Source organism: Zootermopsis nevadensis, unplaced genomic scaffold (genome assembly GCF_977971745.1).
Source record: "Zootermopsis nevadensis isolate Lab colony 2312 unplaced genomic scaffold, Znev_1.0 Znev_ptg000017l, whole genome shotgun sequence".
Lineage (NCBI taxonomy): Eukaryota > Metazoa > Arthropoda > Insecta > Blattodea > Termopsidae > Zootermopsis > Zootermopsis nevadensis.
The window spans coordinates 13,358,222-13,385,231 of NW_028259149.1; the positions used below are offsets into that span (position 1 = coordinate 13,358,222).

The 27,010-nt window shown below is 39.2% G+C and overlaps 2 protein-coding genes across 4 annotated transcripts in view; both read left to right on the forward strand.

Moving 5' to 3' along the window:
• Nucleotides 1-24,672, forward strand: part of shps (putative monoamine oxidase sheepish) — an 82,385-nt gene extending 57,713 nt beyond the window's left edge. The window contains exon 11 of one of the 2 annotated variants that reach the window (XM_087350556.1): nt 21,388-24,672. The gene's annotated coding sequence lies outside the window, so the exon portion shown is untranslated. Of the gene's footprint in view, nt 1-16,756; nt 17,098-21,387 lie in introns of those variants that run through there. The other variant, XM_087350557.1, reaches the window with a different exon arrangement.
• Nucleotides 13,901-27,010, forward strand: part of Sytbeta (Synaptotagmin beta) — an 80,866-nt gene continuing 67,756 nt past the window's right edge. The window contains exon 1 of one of the 2 annotated variants that reach the window (XM_022074871.2): nt 13,901-14,100. The gene's annotated coding sequence lies outside the window, so the exon portion shown is untranslated. The remainder of the gene's footprint in view (nt 14,101-27,010) is intronic. The other variant, XM_022074870.2, reaches the window with a different exon arrangement.

A 27,010-nucleotide genomic window follows, 5' to 3' on the forward strand; every position in this document is an offset into this window, starting at 1 on the left:
CATATGACGTTTTCACTTACCTGACCTCATTTTGACATGAGTATGGTCAACCACGTATTTACGGTTTAGCAGAAATAAGCATGAGGATATTTGACCTTGAGAATTTTAAAGACCCGTATTTGGCAAACTATTGGTCCGATCTTGTTGTGACTACCATATGACGTTTTCATTTACGTGACCTCATTTTGACATGAGTATGGTCAACCACGTATGTACGGTTAAGCAGAAATAAGCGTGAGGATATTTGACCTTGAGAATTTTAAAGACCCGTATTTGGCAAACTATTGGTCCGATCTTGTTGTGACTACCATATGACGTTTTCACTTACCTGACCTCATTTTGACATGAGTATGGTCAACCACGTATTTACGGTTTACCAGAAATAATCGTGAGGATATTTGACCTTGAGAATTTTAAAGACCCGTATTTGGCAAACTATTGGTCCGATCTTGTTGTGACTACCATATAACGTTTTCATTTACGTGACCTCATTTTGACATGAGTATGGTCAACCACGTATTTACGGTTAAGCAGAAATAAGCGTGAGGATATTTGACCTTGAGAATTTTAAAGACCCGTATTTGGCAAACTATTGGTTCGATCTTGTTGTGACTACCATATGACGTTTTCACTTACCTGACCTCATTTTGACATGAGTATGGTAAACCACGTATTTACGGTTTACCAGAAATAAGCGTGAGGATATTTGACCTTGAGAATTTTGAAGACCCGTATTTGGCAAACTATTGGTCCGATCTTGTTGTGACTACCATATGACGTTTTCACTTACCTGACCTCATATTGACATGAGTATGGTCAACCACGTATTTACGGTTTAGCAGAAATAAGCGTGAGGATATTTGACCTTGAGAATTTTAAAGACCCGTATTTGGCAAACTATTGGTCCGATCTTGTTGTGACTACCATATGACGTTTTCATTTACGTGACCTCATTTTGACATGAGTATGGTCAACCACGTATTTACGGTTAAGCAGAAATAAGCGTGAGGATATTTGACCTTGAGAATTTTAAAGACCCGTATTTGGCAAACTATTGGTCCGATCTTGTTGTGACTACCATATGACGTTTTCACTTACCTGACCTCATTTTGACATGAGTATGGTCAACCACGTATGTACGGTTAAGCAGAAATAAGCGTGAGGATATTTGACCTTGAGAATTTTAAAGACCCGTATTTGGCAAACTATTGGTCCGATCTTGTTGTGACTACCATATGACGTTTTCATTTACGTGACCTCATTTTGACATGAGTATGGTCAACCACGTATGTACGGTTAAGCAGAAATAAGCGTTAGGATATTTGACCTTGAGAATTTTAAAGACCCGTATTTGGCAAACTATTGGTCCGATCTTGTTGTGACTACCATATGACGTTTTCATTTACGTGACCTCATTTTGACATGAGTATGGTCAACCACGTATTTACGGTTAAACAGAAATAAGCGTGAGGATATTTGACCTTGAGAATTTTAAAGACCCGTATTTGGCAAACTATTGGTCCGATCTTGTTGTGACTACCATATGACGTTTTCACTTACCTGACCTCATTTTGACATGAGTATGGTCAACCACGTATTTACGGTTAAGCAGAAATAAGCGTGAAGATATTTGACCTTGAGAATTTTGAAGACCCGTATTTGGGAAACTATTGGTCCGATCTTGTTGTGACTACCATATGACGTTTTCATTTACGTGACCTCATTTTGACATGAGTATGGTCAACCACGTATTTACGGTTAAGCAGAAATAAGCGTGAGGATATTTGACCTTGAGAATTTTAAAGACCCGTATTTGGCAAACTATTGGTCCGATCTTGTTGTGACTACCATATGACGTCTTCATTTACGTGACCTCATTTTGACATGAGTATGGTCAACCACGTATGTACGGTTAAGCAGAAATAAGCGTGAGGATATTTGACCTTGAGAATTTTAAAGACCCGTATTTGGCAAACTATTGGTCCGATCTTGTTGTGACTACCATATGACGTTTTCACTTACCTGACCTCATTTTGACATGAATATGGTCAACCACGTATTTACGGTTTAGCAGAAATAAGCGTGAGGATATTTGACCTTGAGAATTTTAAAGACCCGTATTTGGCAAACTATTGGTCCGATCTTGTTGTGACTACCATATGACGTTTTCACTTACCTGACCTCATTTTGACATGAGTATGGTCAACCACGTATTTACGGTTTAGCAGAAATAAGCGTGAGGATATTTGACCTTGAGAATTTTAAAGACCCGTATTTGGCAAACTATTGGTCCGATCTTGTTGTGACTACCATATGACGTTTTCATTTACGTGACCTCATTTTGACATGAGTATGGTCAACCACGTATGTACGGTTAAGCAGAAATAAGCGTGAGGATATTTGACCTTGAGAATTTTAAAGACCCGTATTTGGCAAACTATTGGTCCTATCTTGTTGTGACTACCATATGACGTTTTCATTTACGTGACCTCATTTTGACATGAGTATGGTCAACCACGTATGTACGGTTAAGCAGAAATAAGCGTGAGGATATTTGACCTTGAGAATTTTAAAGACCCGTATTTGGCAAACTATTGGTCCGATCTTGTTGTGACTACCATATGACGTTTTCTTTTACCTGACCTCATTTTGACATGAGTATGGTGAACCACGTATTTACGGTTTAGCAGAAATAAGCGTGAAGATATTTGACCTTGAGAATTTTAAAGACCCGTATTTGGCAAACTATTGGTCCGATCTTGTTGTGACTACCATATGACGTTTTCACTTACCTGACCTCATTTTGACATGAGTATGGTCAACCACTTATTTACGGTTAAGCAGAAATAAGCGTGAGGATATTTGACCTTGAGGATTTTAAAGACCCGTATTTGGCAAACTATTGGTCCGATCTTGTTGTGACTACCATATGACGTTTTCATTTACGTGACCTCATTTTGACATGAGTATGGTCAACCACGTATGTACGGTTAAGCAGAAATAAGCGTGAGGATATTTGACCTTGAGAATTTTAAAGACCCGTATTTGGCAAACTATTGGTCCGAACTTGTTGTGACTACCATATGACGTTTTCTTTTACCTGACCTCATTTCGACATGAGTATGGTGAACCACGTATTTACGGTTTAGCAGAAATAAGCGTGAAGATATTTGACCTTGAGAATTTTAAAGACCTGTATTTGGCAAACTATTGGTCCGATCTTGTTGTGACTACCATATGACGTTTTCACTTACCTGACCTCATTTTGACATGAGTATGGTCAACCACGTATTTACGGTTTAGCAGAAATAAGCGTGAGGATATTTGACCTTGAGAATTTTAAAGACCCGTATTTGGCAAACTATTGGTCCGATCTTGTTGTGACTACCATATGACGTTTTCATTTACGTGACCTCATTTTGACATGAGTATGGTCAACCACGTATGTACGGTTAAGCAGAAATAAGCGTGAGGATATTTGACCTTGAGAATTTTAAAGACCCGTATTTGGCAAACTATTGGTCCGATCTTGTTGTGACTACCATATGACGTTTTCACTTACCTGACCTCATTTTGACATGAGTATGGTCAACCACGTATTTACGGTTTAGCAGAAATAAGCGTGAAGATATTTGACCTTGAGAATTTTAAAGACCCGTATTTGGCAAACTATTGGTCCGATCTTGTTGTGACTACCATATGACGTTTTCATTTACGTGACCTCATTTTGACATGAGTATGGTGAACCACGTATTTACGGTTTAGCAGAAATAAGCGTGAAGATATTTGACCTTGAGAATTTTAAAGACCCGTATTTGGCAAACTATTGGTCCGATCTAGTTGTGACTACCATATGACGTTTTCTTTTACCTGACCTCATTTTGACATGAGTATGGTGAACCACGTATTTACGGTTTAGCAGAAATAAGCGTGAAGATATTTGACCTTGAGAATTTTAAAGACCCGTATTTGGCAAACTATTGGTCCGATCTTGTTGTGACTACCATATGACGTTTTCACTTACCTGACCTCATTTTGACATGAGTATGGTCAACCACTTATTTACGGTTAAGCAGAAATAAGCGTGAGGATATTTGACCTTGAGGATTTTAAAGACCCTTATTTGGCAAACTATTAGTCCGATCTTGTTGTGACTACCATATGACGTTTTCATTTACGTGACCTCATTTTGACATGAGTATGGTCAACCACGTATGTACGGTTAAGCAGAAATAAGCGTGAGGATATTTGACCTTGAGAATTTTAAAGACCCGTATTTGGCAAACTATTGGTCCGAACTTGTTGTGACTACCATATGACGTTTTCTTTTACCTGACCTCATTTCGACATGAGTATGGTCAACCACGTATTTACGGTTTAGCAGAAATAAGCGTGAAGATATTTGACCTTGAGAATTTTAAAGACCCGTATTTGGCAAACTATTGGTCCGATCTTGTTGTGACTACCATATGACGCTTTCATTTACGTGACCTCATTTTGACATGAGTATGGTCAACCACGTATTTACGGTTTAGCAGAAATAAGCGTGAGGATATTTGACCTTGAGGATTTTAAAGACCCGTATTTTTCAAACTATTGGTCCGATCTTGTTGTGACTACCATATGACGTTTTCATTTACGTGACCTCATTTTGACATGAGTATGGTCAACCACGTATGTACGGTTAAGCAGAAATAAGCGTGAGGATATTTGACCTTGAGAATTTTAAAGACCCGTATTTGGCAAACTATTGGTCCGATCTTGTTGTGACTACCATATGACGTTTTCACTTACCTGACCTCATTTTGACATGAGTATGGTCAACCACGTATTTACGGTTTAGCAGAAATAAGCGTGAAGATATTTGACCTTGAGAATTTTAAAGACCCGTATTTGGCAAACTATTGGTCCGATCTTGTTGTGACTACCATATGACGTTTTCATTTACGTGACCTCATTTTGACATGAATATGGTCAACCACGTATGTACGGTTAAGCAGAAATAAGCGTGAGGATATTTGACCTTGAGAATTTTAAAGACCCGTATTTGGCAAACTATTGGTCCGATCTTGTTGTGACTACCATATGACGTTTTCTTTTACCTGACCTCATTTTGACATGAGTATGGTGAACCACGTATTTACGGTTTAGCAGAAATAAGCGTGAAGATATTTGACCTTGAGAATTTTAAAGACCCGTATTTGGCAAACTGTTGGTCCGATCTTGTTGTGACTACCATATGACGTTTTCATTTACGTGACCTCATTTTGACATGAGTATGGTCAACCACGTATTTACGGTTAAGCAGAAATAAGCGTGAGGATATTTGACCTTGAGAATTTTAAAGACCCGTATTTGGCAAACTATTGGTCCGATCTTGTTGTGACTACCATATGACGTTTTCATTTACGTGACCTCATTTTGACATGAGTATGGTCAACCACGTATGTACGGTTAAGCAGAAATAAGCGTGAGGATATTTGACCTTGAGAATTTTAAAGACCCGTATTTGGCAAACTATTGGTCCGATCTTGTTGTGACTACCATATGACGTTTTCACTTACCTGACCTCATTTTGACATGAATATGGTCAACCACGTATTTACGGTTTAGCAGAAATAAGCGTGAGGATATTTGACCTTGAGAATTTTAAAGACCCGTATTTGGCAAACTATTGGTCCGATCTTGTTGTGACTACCATATGACGTTTTCATTTACGTGACCTCATTTTGACATGAGTATGGTCAACCACGTATTTACGGTTAAGCAGAAATAAGCGTGAGGATATTTGACCTTGAGAATTTTAAAGACCCGTATTTGGCAAACTATTGGTCCGATCTTGTTGTGACTACCATATGACGTTTTCACTTACCTGACCTCATTTTGACATGAGTATGGTCAACCACGTATTTACGGTTTAGCAGAAATAAGCGTGAGGATATTTGACCTTGAGAATTTTAAAGACCCGTATTTGGCAAACTATTGGTCCGATCTTGTTGTGACTACCATATGACGTTTTCATTTACGTGACCTCATTTTGACATGAGTATGGTCAACCACGTATGTACGGTTAAGCAGAAATAAGCGTGAGGATATTTGACCTTGAGAATTTTAAAGACCCGTATTTGGCAAACTATTGGTCCGATCTTGTTGTGACTACCATATGACGTTTTCATTTACGTGACCTCATTTTGACATGATTATGGTCAACCACGTATGTACGGTTAAGCAGAAATAAGCGTGAGGATATTTGACCTTGAGAATTTTAAAGACCCGTATTTGGCAAACTATTGGTCCGATCTTGTTGTGACTACCATATGACGTTTTCTTTTACCTGACCTCATTTTGACATGAGTATGGTGAACCACGTATTTACGGTTTAGCAGAAATAAGCGTGAAGATATTTGACCTTAAGAATTTTAAAGACCCGTATTTGGCAAACTATTGGTCCGATATTGTTGTGACTACCATATGACGTTTTCATTTACGTGACCTCATTTTGACATGAGTATGGTCAACCACGTATTTACGGTTAAGCAGAAATAAGCGTGAGGATATTTGACCTTGAGAATTTTAAAGACCCGTATTTGGCAAACTATTGGTCCGATCTTGTTGTGACTACCATATGACGTTTTCATTTACGTGACCTCATTTTGACATGAGTATGGTCAACCACGTATGTACGGTTAAGCAGAAATAAGCGTGAGGATATTTGACCTTGAGAATTTTAAAGACCCGTATTTGGCAAACTATTGGTCCGATCTTGTTGTGACTACCATATGACGTTTTCACTTACCTGACCTCATTTTGACATGAATATGGTCAACCACGTATTTACGGTTTAGCAGAAATAAGCGTGAGGATATTTGACCTTGAGAATTTTAAAGACCCGTATTTGGCAAACTATTGGTCCGATCTTGTTGTGACTTCCATATGACGTTTTCATTTACGTGACCTCATTTTGACATGAGTATGGTCAACCACGTATTTACGGTTTAGCAGAAATAAGCGTGAGGATATTTGACCTTGAGAATTTTAAAGACCCGTATTTGGCAAACTATTGGTCCGATCTTGTTGTGACTACCATATGACGTTTTCACTTACCTGACCTCATTTTGACATGAGTATGGTCAACCACGTATTTACGGTTTAGCAGAAATAAGCGTGAAGATATTTGACCTTGAGAATTTTAAAGACCCGTATTTGGCAAACTATTGGTCCGATCTTGTTGTGACTACCATATGACGTTTTCATTTACGTGACCTCATTTTGACATGGATATGGTCAACCACGTATGTACGGTTAAGCAGAAATAAGCGTGAGGATATTTGACCTTGAGAATTTTAAAGACCCGTATTTGGCAAACTATTGGTCCGATCTTGTTGTGACTACCATATGACGTTTTCTTTTACCTGACCTCATTTTGACATGAGTATGGTGAACCACGTATTTACGGTTTAGCAGAAATAAGCGTGAAGATATTTGACCTTGAGAATTTTAAAGACCCGTATTTGGCAAACTATTGGTCCGATCTTGTTGTGACTACCATATGACGTTTTCACTTACCTGACCTCATTTTGACATGAGTATGGTCAACCACGTATTTACGGTTTAGCAGAAATAAGCGTGAGGATATTTGACCTTGAGAATTTTAAAGACCCGTATTTGGCAAACTATTGGTCCGATCTTGTTGTGACTACCATATGACGTTTTCATTTACGTGACCTCATTTTGACATGAGTATGGTCAACCACGTATGTACGGTTAAGCAGAAATAAGCGTGAGGATATTTGACCTTGAGAATTTTATAGACCCGTATTTGGCAAACTATTGGTCCGATCTTGTTGTGACTACCATATGACGTTTTCATTTACGTGACCTCATTTTGACTTGATTATGGTCAACCACGTATGTACGGTTAAGCAGAAATAAGCGTGAGGATATTTGACCTTGAGAATTTTAAAGACCCGTATTTGGCAAACTATTGGTCCGATCTTGTTGTGACTACCATATGACGTTTTCTTTTACCTGACCTCATTTTGACATGAGTATGGTGAACCACGTATTTACGGTTTAGCAGAAATAAGCGTGAAGATATTTGACCTTAAGAATTTTAAAGACCCGTATTTGGCAAACTATTGGTCCGATATTGTTGTGACTACCATATGACGTTTTCATTTACGTGACCTCATTTTGACATGAGTATGGTCAACCACGTATTTACGGTTAAGCAGAAATAAGCGTGAGGATATTTGACCTTGAGAATTTTAAAGACCCGTATTTGGCAAACTATTGGTCCGATCTTGTTGTGACTACCATATGACGTTTTCATTTACGTGACCTCATTTTGACATGAGTATGGTCAACCACGTATGTACGGTTAAGCAGAAATAAGCGTGAGGATATTTGACCTTGAGAATTTTAAAGACCCGTATTTGGCAAACTATTGGTCCGATCTTGTTGTGACTACCATATGACGTTTTCACTTACCTGACCTCATTTTGACATGAATATGGTCAACCACGTATTTACGGTTTAGCAGAAATAAGCGTGAGGATATTTGACCTTGAGAATTTTAAAGACCCGTATTTGGCAAACTATTGGTCCGATCTTGTTGTGACTTCCATATGACGTTTTCATTTACGTGACCTCATTTTGACATGAGTATGGTCAACCACGTATTTACGGTTTAGCAGAAATAAGCGTGAGGATATTTGACCTTGAGAATTTTAATGTCCCGTATTTGGCAAACTATTGGTCCGATCTTGTTGTGACTACCATATGACGTTTTCATTTACGTGACCTCAATTTGACATGAGTATGGTCAACCACGTATTTACGGTTAAGCAGAAATAAGCGTGAGGATATTTGACCTTGAGAATTTTAAAGACCCGTATTTGGCAAACTATTGGTCCGATCTTGTTGTGACTACCATATGACGTTTTCACTTACCTGACCTCATTTTGACATGAGTATGGTCAACCACGTATTTACGGTTTAGCAGAAATAAGCGTTAAGATATTTGACCTTGAGAATTTTGAAGACCCGTATTTGGCAAACTATTGGTCCGATCTTGTTGTGACTACCATATGACGTTTTCACTTACCTGACCTCATTTTGACATGAGTATGGTCAACCACTTATTTACGGTTAAGCAGAAATAAGCGTGAGGATATTTGACCTTGAGGATTTTAAAGACCCGTATTTGGCAAACTATTGGTCCGATCTTGTTGTGACTACCATATGACGTTTTCATTTACGTGACCTCATTTTGACATGAGTATGGTCAACCACGTATGTACGGTTAAGCAGAAATAAGCGTGAGGATATTTGACCTTGAGAATTTTAAAGACCCGTATTTGGCAAACTATTGGTCCGATCTTGTGACTACCATATGACGTTTTCTTTTACCTGACCTCATTTTGACATGAGTATGGTGAACCACGTATTTACGGTTTAGCAGAAATAAGCGTGAGGATATTTGACCTTGAGAATTTTAAAGACCCGTATTTGGCAAACTATTGGTCCGATCTTGTTGTGACTACCATATGACGTTTTCACTTACCTGACCTCATTTTGACATGAGTATGGTCAACCACGTATTTACGGTTTAGCAGAAATAAGCGTGAGGATATTTGACCTTGAGAATTTTAAAGACCCGTATTTGGCAAACTATTGGTCCGATCTTGTTGTGACTACCATATGACGTTTTCATTTACGTGACCTCATTTTGACATGAGTATGGTCAACCACGTATGTACGGTTAAGCAGAAATAAGCGTGAGGATATTTGACCTTGAGAATTTTAAAGACCCGTATTTGGCAAACTATTGGTCCGATCTTGTTGTGACTACCATATGACGTTTTCATTTACGTGACCTCATTTTGACATGAGTATGGTCAACCACGTATTTACGGTTAAGCATAAATAAGCGTGAAGATATTTGACCTTGAGAAGTTTAATGACCCGTATTTGGCAAACTATTGGTCCGATCTTGTTGTGACTACCATATGACCTTTTCATTTACCTGACCTCATTTTGACATGAATAAGGTCAACCACGTATTTACGGTTAAGCATAAATAAGCGTGAGGATATTTGACCTTGAGAATTTTAAAGACCCGTATTTGGCAAACTATTGGTCCGATCTTGTTGTGACTACTATATGACCTTTTCATTTACCTGACTTCATTTTGACATGAGTATGGTCAACCACGTATTTACGGTTAAGCAGAAATAAGCGTGAGGATATTTGACCTTGAGAATTTTAAAGACCCGTTTTTGGCAAACTATTGGTCCGATCTTGTTGTGACTACCATATGACGTTTTCATTTACGTGACCTCATTTTGACATGAGTATGGTCAACCAAGTATTTACGGTTAAGCAGAAATAAGCGTGAGTATATTTGACCTTGAGAATTTTAAAGACCCGTATTCGGCAAACTATTGGTCCGATCTTGTTGTGACTACCATATGACGTTTTCACTTACCTGACCTCATTTTGACATGAGTATGGTCAACCACGTATTTACGGTTAAGCAGAAATAAGCGTGAAGATATTTGACCTTGAGAATTTTAAAGACCCATATTTGGCAAACTATTGGTCCGATCTTGTTGTGACTACCATATGACGTTTTCACTTACCTGACCTCATTTTGACATGAGTATGGTCAACCACGTATTTACGGTTAAGCAGAAATAAGCGTGAAGATATTTGACCTTGAGAATTTTAAAGACCCGTATTTGGCAAACTATTTGTCTGATCTTGTTGTGACTACCATATGACGTTTTCATTTACCTGACCTCATTTGGACATGAGTAATCAAAGTGTGTCCTTGATGTTTTAAATTTTTGCCTAAAGTTTACATTGCACCGTAATGAAATGGAGAACACGTCTCTCACACCGAAAAGATACGAGGCTTATCCTAATTTTAATGCCACTTCCATCACCACAAACAAGATTCTTCTTGCCGAAATGTAAATCCAATAAAATGGCGCTCGTCTCAAATGTGAGAGGTTTTCTCTTTAGCTTTCTCCTCATTGATTTCTTGCAGGCACAGAATCTTGAAGGCATTATATACCAGAGGCGTCTTCTTTACCACGGCAACCCTCTTCAATAAAAATAACCATTATTATTTATTCTTTCACACTTGTATTTTATTTTCAACATGTATTAGTGATTTAAATGGAATGAAGGAAAGGTTAAAAGGCGGTATGAAGTACTAGTGAGCAAATTAGCACTTTTAGATTGTGGTCTTCCAGGTTGTGACACCATGTGATCTCGGCGGAACCTGATGTATTTTTCTTCGGAGTGGAAATCTTATTCTCTATACAACTGAAAACTAAGTTATTAAACCTATTAGACCTATATATCAATTTACAAGTCCTCTTTCTGAGAAGCTGACGGTTGCTTAGTTAGAAAAGAAATTCTCCATCTTTTATTTAACCCGAAGTTCATAATAGTGTTCACAAGAGTGCTCCATTAGTATCTGTCCTGAAGCAGTTGAATTGAAATCACATCCTTGTTTCCTGTTTCTTTAAAATCCGTTTAAATCAATCGCTTATCTATTCCTAGGTATTCCAAGTGGTCTCTTTTCTTCAAGTTTTATTGCTAAAATTCTGTGTGCATTTCTCATATTTCACATTCATGCTACATGCCCTGTCAATGTTTTTAGTTGAAATTAAATATCAGTATTAATGCAGAGAAAGAAATATTATGATAATGAATATTCATGTGACTTGTATGTGTACGAGATGTTTGAAGGCGCACGATAAACCATGTTTGATCCCAAACGGATATTCCGACTGTTTTTATACTTTCCTCAGTCACTCCTGGATAAAACCTTAAGACACTTCACTATCACTTCGGCCCACATTCCAACTGATTCTCCAGTTAGGTTAGTGCACTGCAACGACGTGGTAGAAAACCATAATCTGGTATATGCAAGAATGGAAACCATTTTGAAAGTTATGCAGCTAATATAAGATCACATTTTCCAACTATCAAATTACAATTTTTACTGATAGTATGTCTATAATGTTTTCATTTGTACATGTAATTTTTAACCAGAAATTTTATGTACTGGATTATGGCTCTCCACAATATATTTGTAATTCAGGAACCACCTAGTTAGAACCTAAGCCACATTTGCTAATGTTCTGAGGTTCGTAATACGTGTCTTTAATCCCTGAAAGCGAATGCAAATAGCCCACGACCGCTTCCGCCATTAGTGTTTATCTCCCCGTCTCTTTCTGCCTTTGAAGTTGAAGGTGTTTAAGCCCAGAGTACCAAAGAGAACATATGGGCATAGGAAAGTGGATGTCGCACGAAGGCGAAGGAAATGCTTGACAAGGAACTTCGTAATTTGCATTCCACTAGACGTTACTAGTTAACAGATCAAGGACTGCGAGATTGACGAGACATGCAGCACATATTGAAGAGATGTGAAATGCATATAACATTTTAGCCACAAGGCTTGAAATAAAAACATTTGGGAGAATAATATTAAAGTGTATCTTATGATAAAGAGTTAAGGCGTAGCTGCACTCCCTTATCGATTGTCTCACGTTCCTTTAGATGGAGAATCTACTTTTTGTATGAAATCGATACTTTGACGAACCGTCACGTACTCACTAAAATAATAAACTCCACGAAGCGGGGTACTAAACCGAAAGTTCATTACCGTGTTCGCAAGATTCCGACAGTGGATCCAATTCTGAGTCACATAAATTAATTCTACACTCACTCACCCTACATCTTTAAGATACATTTTAATATCATGTTTCTATCAACGCGTAGTTTTCCCAAATGGTCATCTTTATTAAAAAATTTCGACTAAAATGTTGTATACATTTCTCATCTCTCCCATTATAGGCCTTTCGAGGGTTGACACAACGTTCATGGATTCCTGCCTTATATCTAAAATGGTATCATTTGTTGGTGGTAGTGGCAGTACAAATTATAAAGCTCCTCATTATGCGAGTTTCTCCCGTCTTATTACAGCCTCCAATTATCAACATTTTCCATTTCTAAAGCGCACTCAATCTGTGTAGATCGTCGAAGTCCACAATCGACATTTTCTTCACCGCCAGAATCTCAATTCTCAGCTCTTAATCCATTTTTACTAAAATATATTTTTTATTATTATTAACTTGCGTTACCTCGATGTGATGCTTTTATGGCATCTGAATGTAGCAATAACCATCTTCCTGACTGTACATTACCATTCTCTCTTGTTTTATAGTTTTCTGTATCCCTATTAAGAAAATAGTTAGGACTCCTTGGACTGGTAATCAGCTGATCAGACTTGTATCACCACTGCACGAGACAAGAGAAGGTTTACATGCAAACATGACCAGAGCGGGATTCGAGCCGGCGATCCCAGTACTTAGGCGGCGGCGTCGTATTCAACCTGAAACTCTGTGAGCAGTTGCTGCAGATTTTGCTTGCTGTGGGCGTGTTCTGCGAAATGATAGCGTGGTCCCGTGGGGACTGTTGATGTGAGGGATGCTTGGTGCTGGCAGTTTGTGACTCAGGACATTGGAGGAGGAAAAGGACCGAGTAGAAAAAGGAGCAGAAAAGGAAGAAAAGGGGAATGCGGGAAACCTGAGAAAAAATATATTTTGGAGACTCAAAACCTAGATGGGAAGATAATATTAAAACGAGTCTTATAAATTTGGGCTTCCGGGTAATGGACTGGATTCAGGTGCCTCAGAAGAGTACGGAAATGAAAATTCGGGTTCCACAAAAGAGAATTGTTGATTACCTGTTCGACACATGTCTGTTCCAGTGTCATAGCAAGGAAAATACAATTTTTGTTCACAATGAAACTGAGAAGGGTCGGGGGTAGACTGTCACTCAGCAGTCACGTGTACCGCTACGTAGGGGTACGCGCGCATCTCGTGTGCTGATACGGTGAACGTAGCCGGGGTGGGCGCAGCCTGTCGTGTCTTTCACTCGGTTTGTGTTCGGGTCCCAACGCACTCCTCTTCGTAGGCCGCGCTTCGTGTTCCGTCCACATCGCACCAAAACAGCTGTTAACCCGGAGAGTTCCATTTCATTCTTACTGTCTTTTTTCGGTGCCACCTGAACTTCTACAGGGTAAGTTGACAGTATTATATGAATACGGGCTATTTGTGTCGTAATGTCATATCATGAAACATTAATGTGTGTTGTCTTACTTTGTTTGTATAGTCTTTTCGGATTAGGCAGTTCATTGCCTGTACTGACCTCATTTATTTTTCATGTGTATTCGTATTTCTCGTACTGTTCTCCCTGCATGTTTTGTAAATATTTTCATGCCATCCTGGGTTACCTGTCTTCACCAATTCAATTTTGTCTTCCTACGTGTAACAGTCTCTTCAGCAGTATTATGAAATTTAATTTGTTGACAAACTACAGTAGTTCCTTTTCTTTACCTGTTTAATATTCTCTCTTTTTTCAGTCCTCATCCTCACGCTTTGTTTGTTTGTTTTTTCTAGTTGTTATTCGCTGTTAGGTTGTGAATCTGATCGGTTTCCAACAAGCCCACTCATTCCGTTCCAGATTGTTCTTGTTTTCCTCTCTTCCTATCGAGTTTCGTACGTTCTGTCAATCGACCTAGCCCTAAGCCACGGTGAACACTTTCGTAGCATCGACTCTCCCATAGTTCGTGGAAGTGTGGGCTGATTGTTACCTGGCCCACGACTTTTAACATTTCGTCAGTAACCGTGGGTTTATAGTCGAACCAGCTCCTCTGGTTTTACGCGACCGTCAGACGAACCATCTACAATTTACTTTAGAAAGTACTTTTAAAATGTTACTCGAACTTTGTTGTTTTATCTGATGCAATGGACACTGAACCCACGAGTCTCTTTTGTGAAGGAAGTACAAGGCTATTATGTTAAAATGGTTCAGTGGATACATTACGAAAATATGATTTGCAAACATAATAGTCTGGAAAACAAACATATTTTCTTAAGAGCAGAAATTAGAGATATTATGATAGTATATAAAATGTTGAGATGAGATGTTTGAACCTATTACTAGTGAAGTAAGCACGAAAGGAGAGTTATCACGAAGAACCTGTTTACAGAGTCAGGATTGTGGCATACAGTGGGCGTCAGTGGGCTTTGCCTGTATTTGTAATGGCGGGCAGACAATTTATGATTGCATATTTGAAATCTAGGAATTCAGCAACATCGAAATCCACGAAGATAAGAGCATAAAATTGGGATTGATGTTAACGGAATTACGTTTTCAGCATGTGAGGTTGGGCGGAATTGATTGAATATAGTGTCCATTGAGAGCATTTGATACTAATGTACCAAACCATTGGGTTCTGCAAGAGTTAGTTTCTGTACAAATTTCTTGACGTCGTGAGAAACTCATGCTAAGTTTTTTGTCCGAAAACTGAAGGGAAAATACCACTTGGAAGCCTTGGACGTAAATGGGAGAACAGTGTTAAAACGAATGTTTAAGAATATGACTGAAAGTTGCGGATTGGATTCATCTGACTCGAGAAAAGGAAATAGTGGAGGGTTGTTACGAAAATTGTGATGTATCTACTAGTTCCATGAAAGACCCAACATTTCTTGAGTTACTGTTCCCTTTTCAACAAGGATTCTGCTTCGTAAAAAAACAGTAAACCTCTCCCGCTGTACGCCATATAGCCGCTTGGAGGGAGATAAAGTATACATAGCTTCTGTTTATTCGTAAGCTCGGCACTAGATGGGGGTGAGTGGTCAGTGTCACGACCGGGCCGCGCTTTTCCCCAGGGGAAAGGACTCCGGTGCCCACTGGGCACGAGGCTGGTTGGACGCCGAGGCTAGAGGAATAAAGCTTTGCACCTCTCGGGGATACAACCTCGGCTCCGCTACTATTCCGTAGATGTACGATTGTATCCATGTGGACTTCGAAGAAGTGTGGTGTATGTTTACTGAAGAGTCTGTTGATATTTTTTAAAGTTAATTAGGATTTATGTAGTGGAAGGGGCTGGTCTGTTGAAAGAGCTAATGTGGGAGTTTTGAAGTCTATCAAAGCGACCCAATTGGAAATACGTATTTGATAGGAACTGGTCGGTGTAGGCGGTCGAAGGGCTGGAAGGCATGCAGAGACGAGTAGGGAGCAGCTAGCAGATCCAGTGTCGGACGGCGAGTGCCTGGCTTAATACCCTGCCTCAAAGCATCACTGGCACGGTGGTACATTAGAGACCTGTGAAATGTTACACTTGGTTAAATTCCAGGCCACGGAAAAACAGGGTTTCGAATTTAGACCTCTTACATAAAAGCAAGAGGAGCGTGTCAAATGTCGTCATAATAGACAGCCCGTTTAACTTTCTGACATTTCAGAAGGAAAGTTTTAAAATCGTAGCGGCAATAACAGTAACTAGCGTAGGAACTTCTCGAGGCCACAGTTTAGCCATGAGGGCTTCAGTGCTGCTGTGCGTACCTCATTGACCTTGATGTCATTTTAATGTAAATACAGATCCGTTCGTACAGAGGTAATCATAATCCATATACAGCACTGAAGAGTCAGCGGATGTTTCGTGTGTATTTCGTTAAGTATTTATAATACCGGAGACTGTACAACTGAAAAATGTTTCAAATGTGGAAATCGTATTTTTAAAATATCCTTTACGATTAATTATTCACATCTAGCCTAACATTTGTCTGTGTTCTCTGGTTCTATATTTCTTGTGTTCTTTATATTTATTTGTTGAAATACAAACTTATTTTAATTTAGATTACAAAAACCAAACATGCCCAACTGATTTCAGAAAGCACAATTTCTTCCATACCGACGCAATTTGCTGAAGTAGTTTAATAAAATGGCAGGCTTCGGGCTGAGCGACCTGGGTTCGGTTTCTGACAGGAGCAGAGTTTTTCTCTTCGCTACCCATGTCTTCATACTGGATCTGGGGCCCACACAGTTCCTTATATAGTGAATCGCCCTGATGACGGAGGCAATATGACCTCTGAAACGTTGGTAAACATCGACCAGACTACACAGCGCAACAACCCAGAAGACATAAATCTTCATACTCATCGCCCTGATGACGGAGGCAGTATGACCTCTGAGACGTTGGTAAACATCGACCAGACTACACAGCGCAACAACCCAGAAGACATAAATCTTCATACTCATCGCCCTGATGATGGAGGCAGTATGACCTCTGAAACGTTGGTAAACATCGACCAGACTACACAGCGCAACAACCCAGAAGACAGGAATCTTCATACTCATCGCCTTGATGATGGAGGCAGTATGACCTCTGAAACGTTGGTAAACATCTACCAGACTACACAGCGCAACAACCCAGAAGACAGGAATCTTCATACTCATCGCCCTGATGACGGAGGCAGTATGACCTCAGAAACGTTGGTAAACATCAACCAGACTACACAGCGCAACAACCCAGAAGACAGGAATCTTCATACTCATCGCCCTGATGATGGAGGCAGTATGACCTCTGAAACGTTGGTAAACATCGACCAGACTACGCAGCGCAACAACCCAGAAGACAGAAATCTTCAGGTTTTCTATGGTTTTACATTGTCCTCTGGTGAAGTGACAGGACATTAATTTGGTTAGGACCAGTTTCGTACACATCCTTCCAATTTATTATTTATTCATCATTACCAATGGACACTGTGCCTATGTTGGAATTATCTGTGCACAAAAATGAACCTTTAGAATCTTGTTCTTCAGGAATTGTTTCAATGATATCCTACCATATTTTATATTGTCTCCCAAGCGATCTCTACGCTTCAAATATTTAAAATATAATTTTATGTGCTTTTCTTATTTCCCTTGGGTGTAACGTATGTCTCCACATTATCATCCTCCTTGTTTGGTCACCGTAATAATATCTGGTTAAAAGTAGAAATTGTGAAACTTCTCATTATGTAAGTTTCTACAGCCTCCCGTTACTTCCTCTCTGTCTTCTCAGAACTTTGTTCTGAAGCACCTTCAAATTACGTTCTACCTTTAGGAGGAGAGGCTGAATTTCTCATCCATGTTTTTGATCGAGGAAGCAACATTGAATCATGCTAACATTCTGAGATCGTGTTTCAGTAGATAAGTAGTGTGTTTTGACATCCTTCTCGAAGTCTCTTCACAGAAATTATCTAAGTTTCCAGTCACCGTTGAAGCCTTGACAGTTTCGATTTTATTCTGCTTAGACGAAGCTAATGATTCTCTAATACTAACACCAGGGAAAGGGTAAGGTACAGAATGTCAAAGAAAATAGTTCTTCCTCCGGAGATATAGAATAATTTTGAAGCGTTCGGTGTTAACTAAATTTCGTAGATTGCGGATACAAGGTACGAATTTCACATGAAACCCGAGACCAGATACTGAACTTAAACAATGAAAGTTCTTACATATTAAGCTCCCAGTAGTTGAAGCTGTACTCCTCAAACCAGAACTTAAGAAACAATAATTTATAACCCTAAAAGCAAGTAACCGACTTCATTGTGGTCAGTCTGGAGCCAGATTTCATTCGTGCCCTCTGTAGTCTTACGTCTGCTTTGTAAGCTTACCCTCTTGTGACATGATGATGTACATAGTTTAAACCAATTTTTAGTTCCTGGTCGCATTATTCTGTACTCTATTTCCGATCTGAAATTCGAAGAAGGCGGCGGGTGGTCGTTACAAACGTTTATGAAAGTAAATCCTTTGCGATTTCAAGTTCTGACGGCGTTGAAGGTACAGGTCTGCACTGGTCCTCAGGCCTCGGCCGATAACACTCAAACGTTTTTGAACATTTCGGGCGTTTTCGAGCCATTCAAGCGGTTTTTAGTTATGCTCGTCTTGTGTTCGTGACAATGTAGGGCTCCGGAAACAAGTTCCACCGACTTTTTGTAGAATGTTTATTAAACTGGAGAACAAGTCTTACGTTTTATACTGATTACTCTGTATTCACCTTTATATATTGGCCTCATGTAAATCAAAATATTAATTTGAATCATGTCAAAGTTTTACATGTTAAGCCTTTTTACCTGTTTGTATTGAGAATTGCTTCTGAAATTATGAATTTGTGTAGATCGGCCCATCGCAATGTCTCTCTCTGCCTTTCTAAGACTGAACAAAAACACGAACATTAAACCACAAGTTGAATCGTGTGTAATAGAATTCAAAAAATGAACCTGTTTTTATATCTGATGGCAAAATTTGTTTTAAAGGCCATTACTTTTGCTTTAGCTGCTGACTTATTTAAGCATACTTATCTGACTGTCGAAGTAAGGTTTTGCAGGTGAAGACTGATGGGATTCTGTCTTCCGTTAACTCAATGACTGTAGCAAATTTTCCGTCCTATTTTAAATAGGACGGAAAATTAGCCCTCTGCACCGTACAAACATCCTCTGATTGCCTCGACTCTCATACGCGTTAGTGTTCCCAATGCCGCGTCGCTACTTCTTCATTAATCTTTATTTGGCCTTAACGTTTGTTCCCTCACATCCTCTCTTTTCCTTTTCCCGCTAATTTCACTAAATATGACGTCATTTGACACCGTCTTTGGAGGAATCGTTTTAATTACAATTTTGTTCAGGGTGATTAAATTACTGAGAATGAGGTATGTGGAACACGTGACACACAAGGCTAGATGGTGCCTACAAAATGACTCACCCCAGAACACTTAGTCGTCTTCATCACCGTAGATGGGAGGATAATATTAAATTGAATCTTAAGAATATCGTGCCTACAGCTGTGCATTGGATTCATCTGGCTCAGGACAGGTTTTAATTGCGGATTCTTGTGAACACGATAGTTAAGTAAGTAGTATTTCAGGTTCTTACGGCGTTGAGTACGTAGATGGCTGTTTTCTGGTTTCAGAGGTTGTTGCCTCCATCATCAGGACGATGTTAATGGAGGCACCAAGCACTTCTGAAACGTCGGAAAACTTCTACTATGTAGGATTTGAGATTTTCATGGCAGACAGTCTGACGATGGCTGTCTTCTGGGTTGTTGCGTCGTGTAGTCTTGTATAAGTTTACCGACGTTTCAGAGGTCCTTGCTCCATCTGTCATCACCCTGATAAGAGGCAGAACGGACCTCTGAAACGTCAGTAAACTTCTGGCAGGCTACACTGCGCTACAACCCAGGAAACAGCCATCTTCACGGTAATAAACCATCGGGTTTGACCAGCTGAACGACTATCAACTTGTGAAGGATGGTTGCTGGTTGGTTTGTTGGTTTGTTGATTGTTTCTTAAATAATTTCTGATAGATTTACGAGATAAGATGTTCCATCTCTACCTTGTCATTCAGATAAACAGGATTTTTTTTAAATCGGCCCTCATGTGAAGTGTTTACTCACCATTATTCTAAAGTACACAGTTAAGCTCTATAGAATTTTCGCCGCATCCTTAGAGGTGTCCAATTGTGTACTGTTTATGCAAGGAGTTTAATTGAATTAATTCTTGAGCGTAAAGTTGACGAAGAGGCTGTACTTGAGTTGAGTTGAGTTGGAAAGAGACCTAAGATACTTCACCCTCACTGTCGGGATATGAATGATTTAGTTGAGGAAACGCCCGTCAGCAGAACAGCAGTTTCTGTTTACTCTGCATTCATCAGCAAATATAAACAAGGGTGGTAAAGTACAGTTCTTTTCCAATAATTCCCAGATACATTTTCTTATAACATTGTATGTCATACCTCATTCGTCTTGATGTTCATTTATTGCCGATGGGAATCTTGTTGCAAAGATAAAAACCGGCGCAGATATTCTATTGCATACAGAAGTGATATTCTTTGTAATTATAACCCTCTAAAACCTTTATCAATCGTGAGTCTTATTTTTTATTTGTGTTTTTGGTGGATTATTAGTGTAAACACCGATTGTTTAAAAGTAGGATTTGAGGTTTTCGTGGTGGTGAGTTTGAAGATGGCTGGATGTCTTCTCACTCATCGCCCTTATAATGGAGGCAGCAAGGACCTCTGAAACGTCGGTAAACTACTATCGAACTACAAGGCGCAACAACCCAGAAGACAGCCAACTTCAGCGATTGTTTCCTTAAACTAAATAAACTTATCTTTGTAATGGTAAAGTCCTATGTTTTCTTTGCGGTACGGACTGATTTATTAAATATTATTTAGAGGAGATTCAGCTGTAAAGGGTGGAACATACCAGAAACGTTTCAAACGCGTAGGTCTTGATGGTATATATATTTTCTTGTCTTGTCTTGTCTTGTCTTTACTTTGATAGATTTCAGTTTGATTTCGACTTTATGATGAACCGATTCCCACGCTCTTCCAGTTTTGGTTTAGATTTCCAATATGAAATTTTATCGGAATGATTTCAGTAAATACACAGATGCAGCACGTAGTAAGATATTTTGTTTCTCTGTTGTGGGCAAGTGTTATAGGAATGAATTAAAGTATCCGTCACCAAATTGTATGCTTCAAGGTCACAGCTGAATCGTGCAACGTTGCACAACGATCAACGGAGCCCAGGCGAGTGAAGACAGCTCAGAACTAGCAGTGTAGCAAATCCAGCAACGCTGTACTCGTGACTGAGCTACGCGACAAGGGGACGCCATTCCGTTGCTTTGAAACACGAAGCAATTTGGTAATGGCTGCTAAAAGTGACGGAATGAACAACTGACTAGCAGCTTTGGAAGCGTGTGCTGAAACACCGCAACTCCTTTGTAAGAGTCAGGCGTGTGTGGCGTGGTGCCTACCGAGGAGCTTTGCCGCATGCAACTAATTTTATCTGTTGAGGAGAAGTAATTGACATATCTTTCCAATTAGTGACCCCAGATAAGTTCCCGCCTCTCCGCTGCTCGCTACAAGAAGTTCATAAAACTGGCCACAACGATAAGGCAGTCTTTGCTAGACGAAATTGTCTGAAGACTGAAATATCAACAATCCTCTTCTGTCATGTAGGGTTTGAGGTTCTGACGGCGGCAAGTACGAAGATGACGTGTGAGCGACCGTTATTGGTGGCTCGTAACGCTCAAGGTTCAGGTCTTGGCCACGCCTTGCTGAAAGCATTTGTCTCCGGTTCGAGTTCAGAATAGAGATTCAATTCGTGTATTCTTGTCCATAGTTGTATGCGTTTTCAGTTGCTAGTGGAATCTGCCAATTTCTGATAAGTGTCACACACAACCTACAAGATAAGTAATTTTACCGTTTCCAACTCCACGGGGTAACGTTTGTTTGCCAGTATCCATAAGATTGTCAAAATAAATATTTTGTATTTCACTACAGTTTATTTAAAGAAAATAACGAGCGCTTTGTTAGTATTCCTTTTCTATATAAAAATGTCAACAGATTTGCGATAAACAGAATATATTTCACATTTAAGCTCGTACTCCCTTCAACAACGAGAAGTTCCTATGGAAACACTATAACGCTAATAATTACTGAGGAACAGAAAACTATCTTTACCCACGCTGTGTACGCCTGTCTATGGCGCGTTTGCGGGTTGGCTGGTCAGCCAATCCAGCCAACCAGCCGAATGGCCTATATTAACTAGTTAACCAGCCAATTAGTCAGGCACGTAACCAATTAAACAGTCAACCAGCAAATCTCCCAGACAGGCTTCCAAATAATCAACCAGGAAGCCATTCAAACAACCAGCGAAATAACCAGTCAACTAGTCAGTCAGGTACACGAATAAGGTTTGTGAAAATAAAATGAAGAAGCCAGTTAATGAATAAAAACATGAAGGTTGCACTCTGAACTCAAGCAAAAATACGATGTGAATACGTGGCATTTCGTATCTCGGATATGCGCATATGAAATATATTGCAGACCATTCATTTTTATTTGTTTGTGTGTCAGACGGTCGGTCACGTTTGTGAAGAGTTCTTTCTCACGTGATCACATCATCTTGATTGCTGTTGGTGACGTCTTTGTCCCCAGCATTACTACGGCGACATGATTCTCAAGATAAAACTTAATGATACTACAAAGAGGCAGGGAGATTTCAGGTTGCTGGGGAAACGCTGGAGGACTTCACTTTTTATGACGTCATTTGGTTTGTCAGAGACCGGTAGGGGTGCACAGGCACGAGTTATTTATCTTTTGGTGTTTCTGATGTTCGATCAGAACTTATCTACGGCACGTGACTGGTGGTCAGTTCCAGCCGCCTCGTCTTCGTGAGACGCATGTGGTCGGTCTTCAAAGGGTCGGTCTGCCAGTGGGTGGAAATCGAACTGTCTTACTTTTATATATTTCAGACACAAATCGTTTTATGACAAATCCAATGACATTGCATGTATGAGGATGAGTCGTCAGAAATAAATGTTCTTGTATTTCGTTAAATATTCACCACATCGAAACATTTTTAAAATTAAATATGTGAATTGTAATGGGATCTGTGTTATCTGCTGCATTTGTTTTGTACAATATGCTGTTTTTGATAACAGTGTTAGTCTCCGTACAAATAATTTATAATATACAGTAGAATCCCGATTATTCGGATTGGTTGGGAAATATATTTTTCCGGTAACCGAAACCCCGGATAATCCGCAAAAACGAATGAATAACACGCAAATGTAATATGCGTAAGTTTATTTAAAGACATATACAGTTTGAATTTTTAAAGATTTACTAACAACAGAAAGGGTTTTGTATAAAATTTAATACAATACATACCAAATCGTTTTTTTAGAAGAAATTCCAAGGGGCAGTAATAACATTCTGTTTTTGCAAACTTCAGGTTTTAGCAACAATTGATTTATGTTAATACGTTGAATAATCTTACTGTATTTACTCCTTTTGTTTTAAACGTTCTTTTACAACATTTTTTAAATTAATTTTTAATTTTCTATTAAACCTGACAGACACCGGTCAATCCACTCCCGGATAATCGGATGTGTATTATAAATTACTTGTCGGAGAGCTGTTTTTGATAAAAATGGTATAGTCCAGTCTGACATGCACCTAAAAGTACCTGTTATATTGGACCAATTCGAACCAGAATTACATTTTCTCAACTTTTAGTGGCGTCGAATAATAGAAGGTTTAGTGCAGCATGAATGGGAAGGGATGTGGGAGGAAGTGGTCGCTACACAATTTAAGTTATACTATCCCGGCATTTGTCTGGAGGGGCTGAAGAAAATCACGAAAACCTCTGGGAATTAATTCCGTTTTAAAGAGGGATATTTTCTTTGTTTGGAACGAGATGTTGGGGCCAGTGCAAGCACGCCTCGACGACGCTGATACTTGTAACACTGCGCGATGTCTAATTTCCGGAGTTAAACGGCAAACTGGTTCTGAAGATCAAATTCCTAACCTGAACGTCAGAGTACGCCAGGGGTGGCAACGTCGGCCGGCATACGGCCCTAGGTCCAGTCCGAGTATCGGCTTTTAATTGGTCATACATAATATGGAGAAAGAATTGTAATTAGAAAATAATATAGACCAAGATTGTAACGTTATTTCAAATTATTTTGGTACGTGATACACGAATTTGTTATTTTTATTTACAATTTAATAGGAGACAATAAATAACGAACAATTCAGATACGGTTAGTGCGTGGTTAACATATTGAGTATACCAATCAAAATCATGGATAAATGATTATTATTAAAGTTATCTTAATGCATTTAGTGCATATTTATTAAGTATGTTTAGTCAGTAAGAATAACTGATAGTTATGTAACATTTTTTTAGTGTAAACATTTTTAAATTCTGTGTGGAATGTTATTTTAAGAAATAAAACTTGTTGAGGATTTAAAATGACATTGTGGCAGAAATGCGAATCCTGTATCCCACTTGACTGATACAGCTGACGAACCATACGACCCAGCGATTATTTTGCAACATACCAAAATTTATGTTTGAAAATCTGTTGTTGTTAATCTTAAATTGTGCATATAAGGCGACGATGCCAATGATGAGAGTCCAGCTGAGAACATTCAAGAAGATGAACCTGCATTAGGTGGCGTGTACAAAAACAGATCAAACACATTCCTAATTATTGGCTTCTGATATCTTTTATTCTCTGAATGTTTCTGGCGATGATCTTATATTACTATTGTCGTTGTGTGGACTTTATCCATCGACCCTTTTTTTTAAAGTCTGTTTTGTTGGATCCGGTAGATCGGGCTATTTCCAATTTTTGGACCACAGATTATTACTCTTTTTTTTCAACACAGTGAAAGATCAGTTTTTCGGCACGCAGTGACTTTTAAGCTTTTAAAGATTTAAGACTTTTAAAAAACATATGCTAAATCAATTCCAAAACAAATAACGAAGTCTTCTTATCTGTTGGGCTTTCTGTCTAAATGGAAACGTTGAAAGAAAAGAGACTCTTTGTTTGCCGCATGTAACTACAACACGCATAATCTTAAGCTGGCGATTGTTTAGCTGGTCAAGAAATCCCCCCCCCCTTTTTGGAATCGTGGTGATCATTGCCGTATTCACGAGTGGGCCACAGGACCCTCTCCTGAGCAAGTTGAATCCATGTATGCTATATTTCTTGGCAATTTCCCTGTCTCTAAACCCCCGAGCTGAATTTGTGTAATTATGTCGTTATATTCACCCAGCGCACAAGATTTATTGTCGTCATCTTCATAATCTGCTGTGTCAGTATGCTGAGATGAGGGGACAGTTTCATGGTCCAGAGTTGTCGCTGATTGCAGATATCACATATCAGTGTCATAAGAATTAATTACTGTTCGAAATTGCTAACACATTCTTAACAAAGTGATTAATTGCGGACTGGTTGGCTGGGACTCGATCCCATGTTCGTCACCACAGCCAGAGCGGGTCTGAGGCAAACCGAGCCTCGTTTATAGAGAACACTTTACCATTATGTGAGATTTTCAAGTTCTTACGGCTGTGAGGATGATGATGGTGATGTTATTTTGGTTTTCGGCACAGTGTAGACGATTATGTTAATTTATTTAAGATATGCATGTGAATATCAAAGTAAACATGAACAAATTATTCAGTCAAATTTATAGCTGAAGATTTCTGTCTTCTGGGTTGTTGCGCTGTGTAGTCTGGTAGATGTTTATCAACGTTTCGGAGGTCATACTGCCTCCGTCATCAGAGTATGAAGATTTCTGTCTTCTGGTTGTTGCGCTGTGTAGTCTGGTCGGTGTTAACCAACGTTTCAGAGGTCATACTGCCTCCATCATCAGGGCGATTCTTAGTATGAAGATTTCTGTCCTCTGGGTTGTTGCGCTGTGTAGTCTGGTCGATGTTTACCAACGTTTCAGAGGTCATACTGCCTCCATCATCAGGGCGATGAGTATGAAGATTTCTGTCTTCTGGGTTGTTGCGCCGTGTAGTCTGGTAGATGTTTACCAACGTTTCAGAGGTCATACTGCCTCCATCATCAGGGCGATGAGTATGAAGATTTCTGTCTTCTGGGTTGTTGCGCCGTGTAGTCTGGTAGATGTTTACCAACGTTTCGGAGGTCATACTGCCTCCGTCATCAGGGTGATGACGGAGAAATCTTCATACTCACCGCTGTGAAAACCTCATATCCTATATAGATTTTATCCACTGACAATTGTCTTTGAGCAGAGCGGTAAACGTTGTCATTCCGTTGATATATATTTATTTACTTAGTTGATTTGTTGCCAAATTAGTAAGTAATTAGGATGAAGGATGAAGAGGGAAAGGAATTGGAGACTAAGAAACAAAGGAAGACGGAGAGAAAAGGAGCAGAGGAAATAAAAAACGAGGGAAGTCGGGAAGAATTTAAAAAAGGCAGGAATAAATAAATGTGCGGAATATCTTTATGTGGAAGCAAGCAGCGTGCTCTGTGTTAATCCCGTGATAATCCGCTCTCATGTGTCCCATAAGCTGATCCGATAAACCGCTTTATAAACTCGACCCAGCTTCCAGCGATTGGAGATGTCTCAAGGGACTCGCGTGCTTGAGGGACAAATGGTGTCTGACTTAATTATGGAACCCGGGCCTTTTGTCGCCATAGTCACAAATGACCAAGATAGAATCGCATCCTGAGGCTACTCGGCTTAGTGAAGTTAATATTTCAGTAAGATTTATTTTAACCCATTTGCATGTTTTGCCATTGAAATTCACTGGGAGAAAGTCGAAATGACTT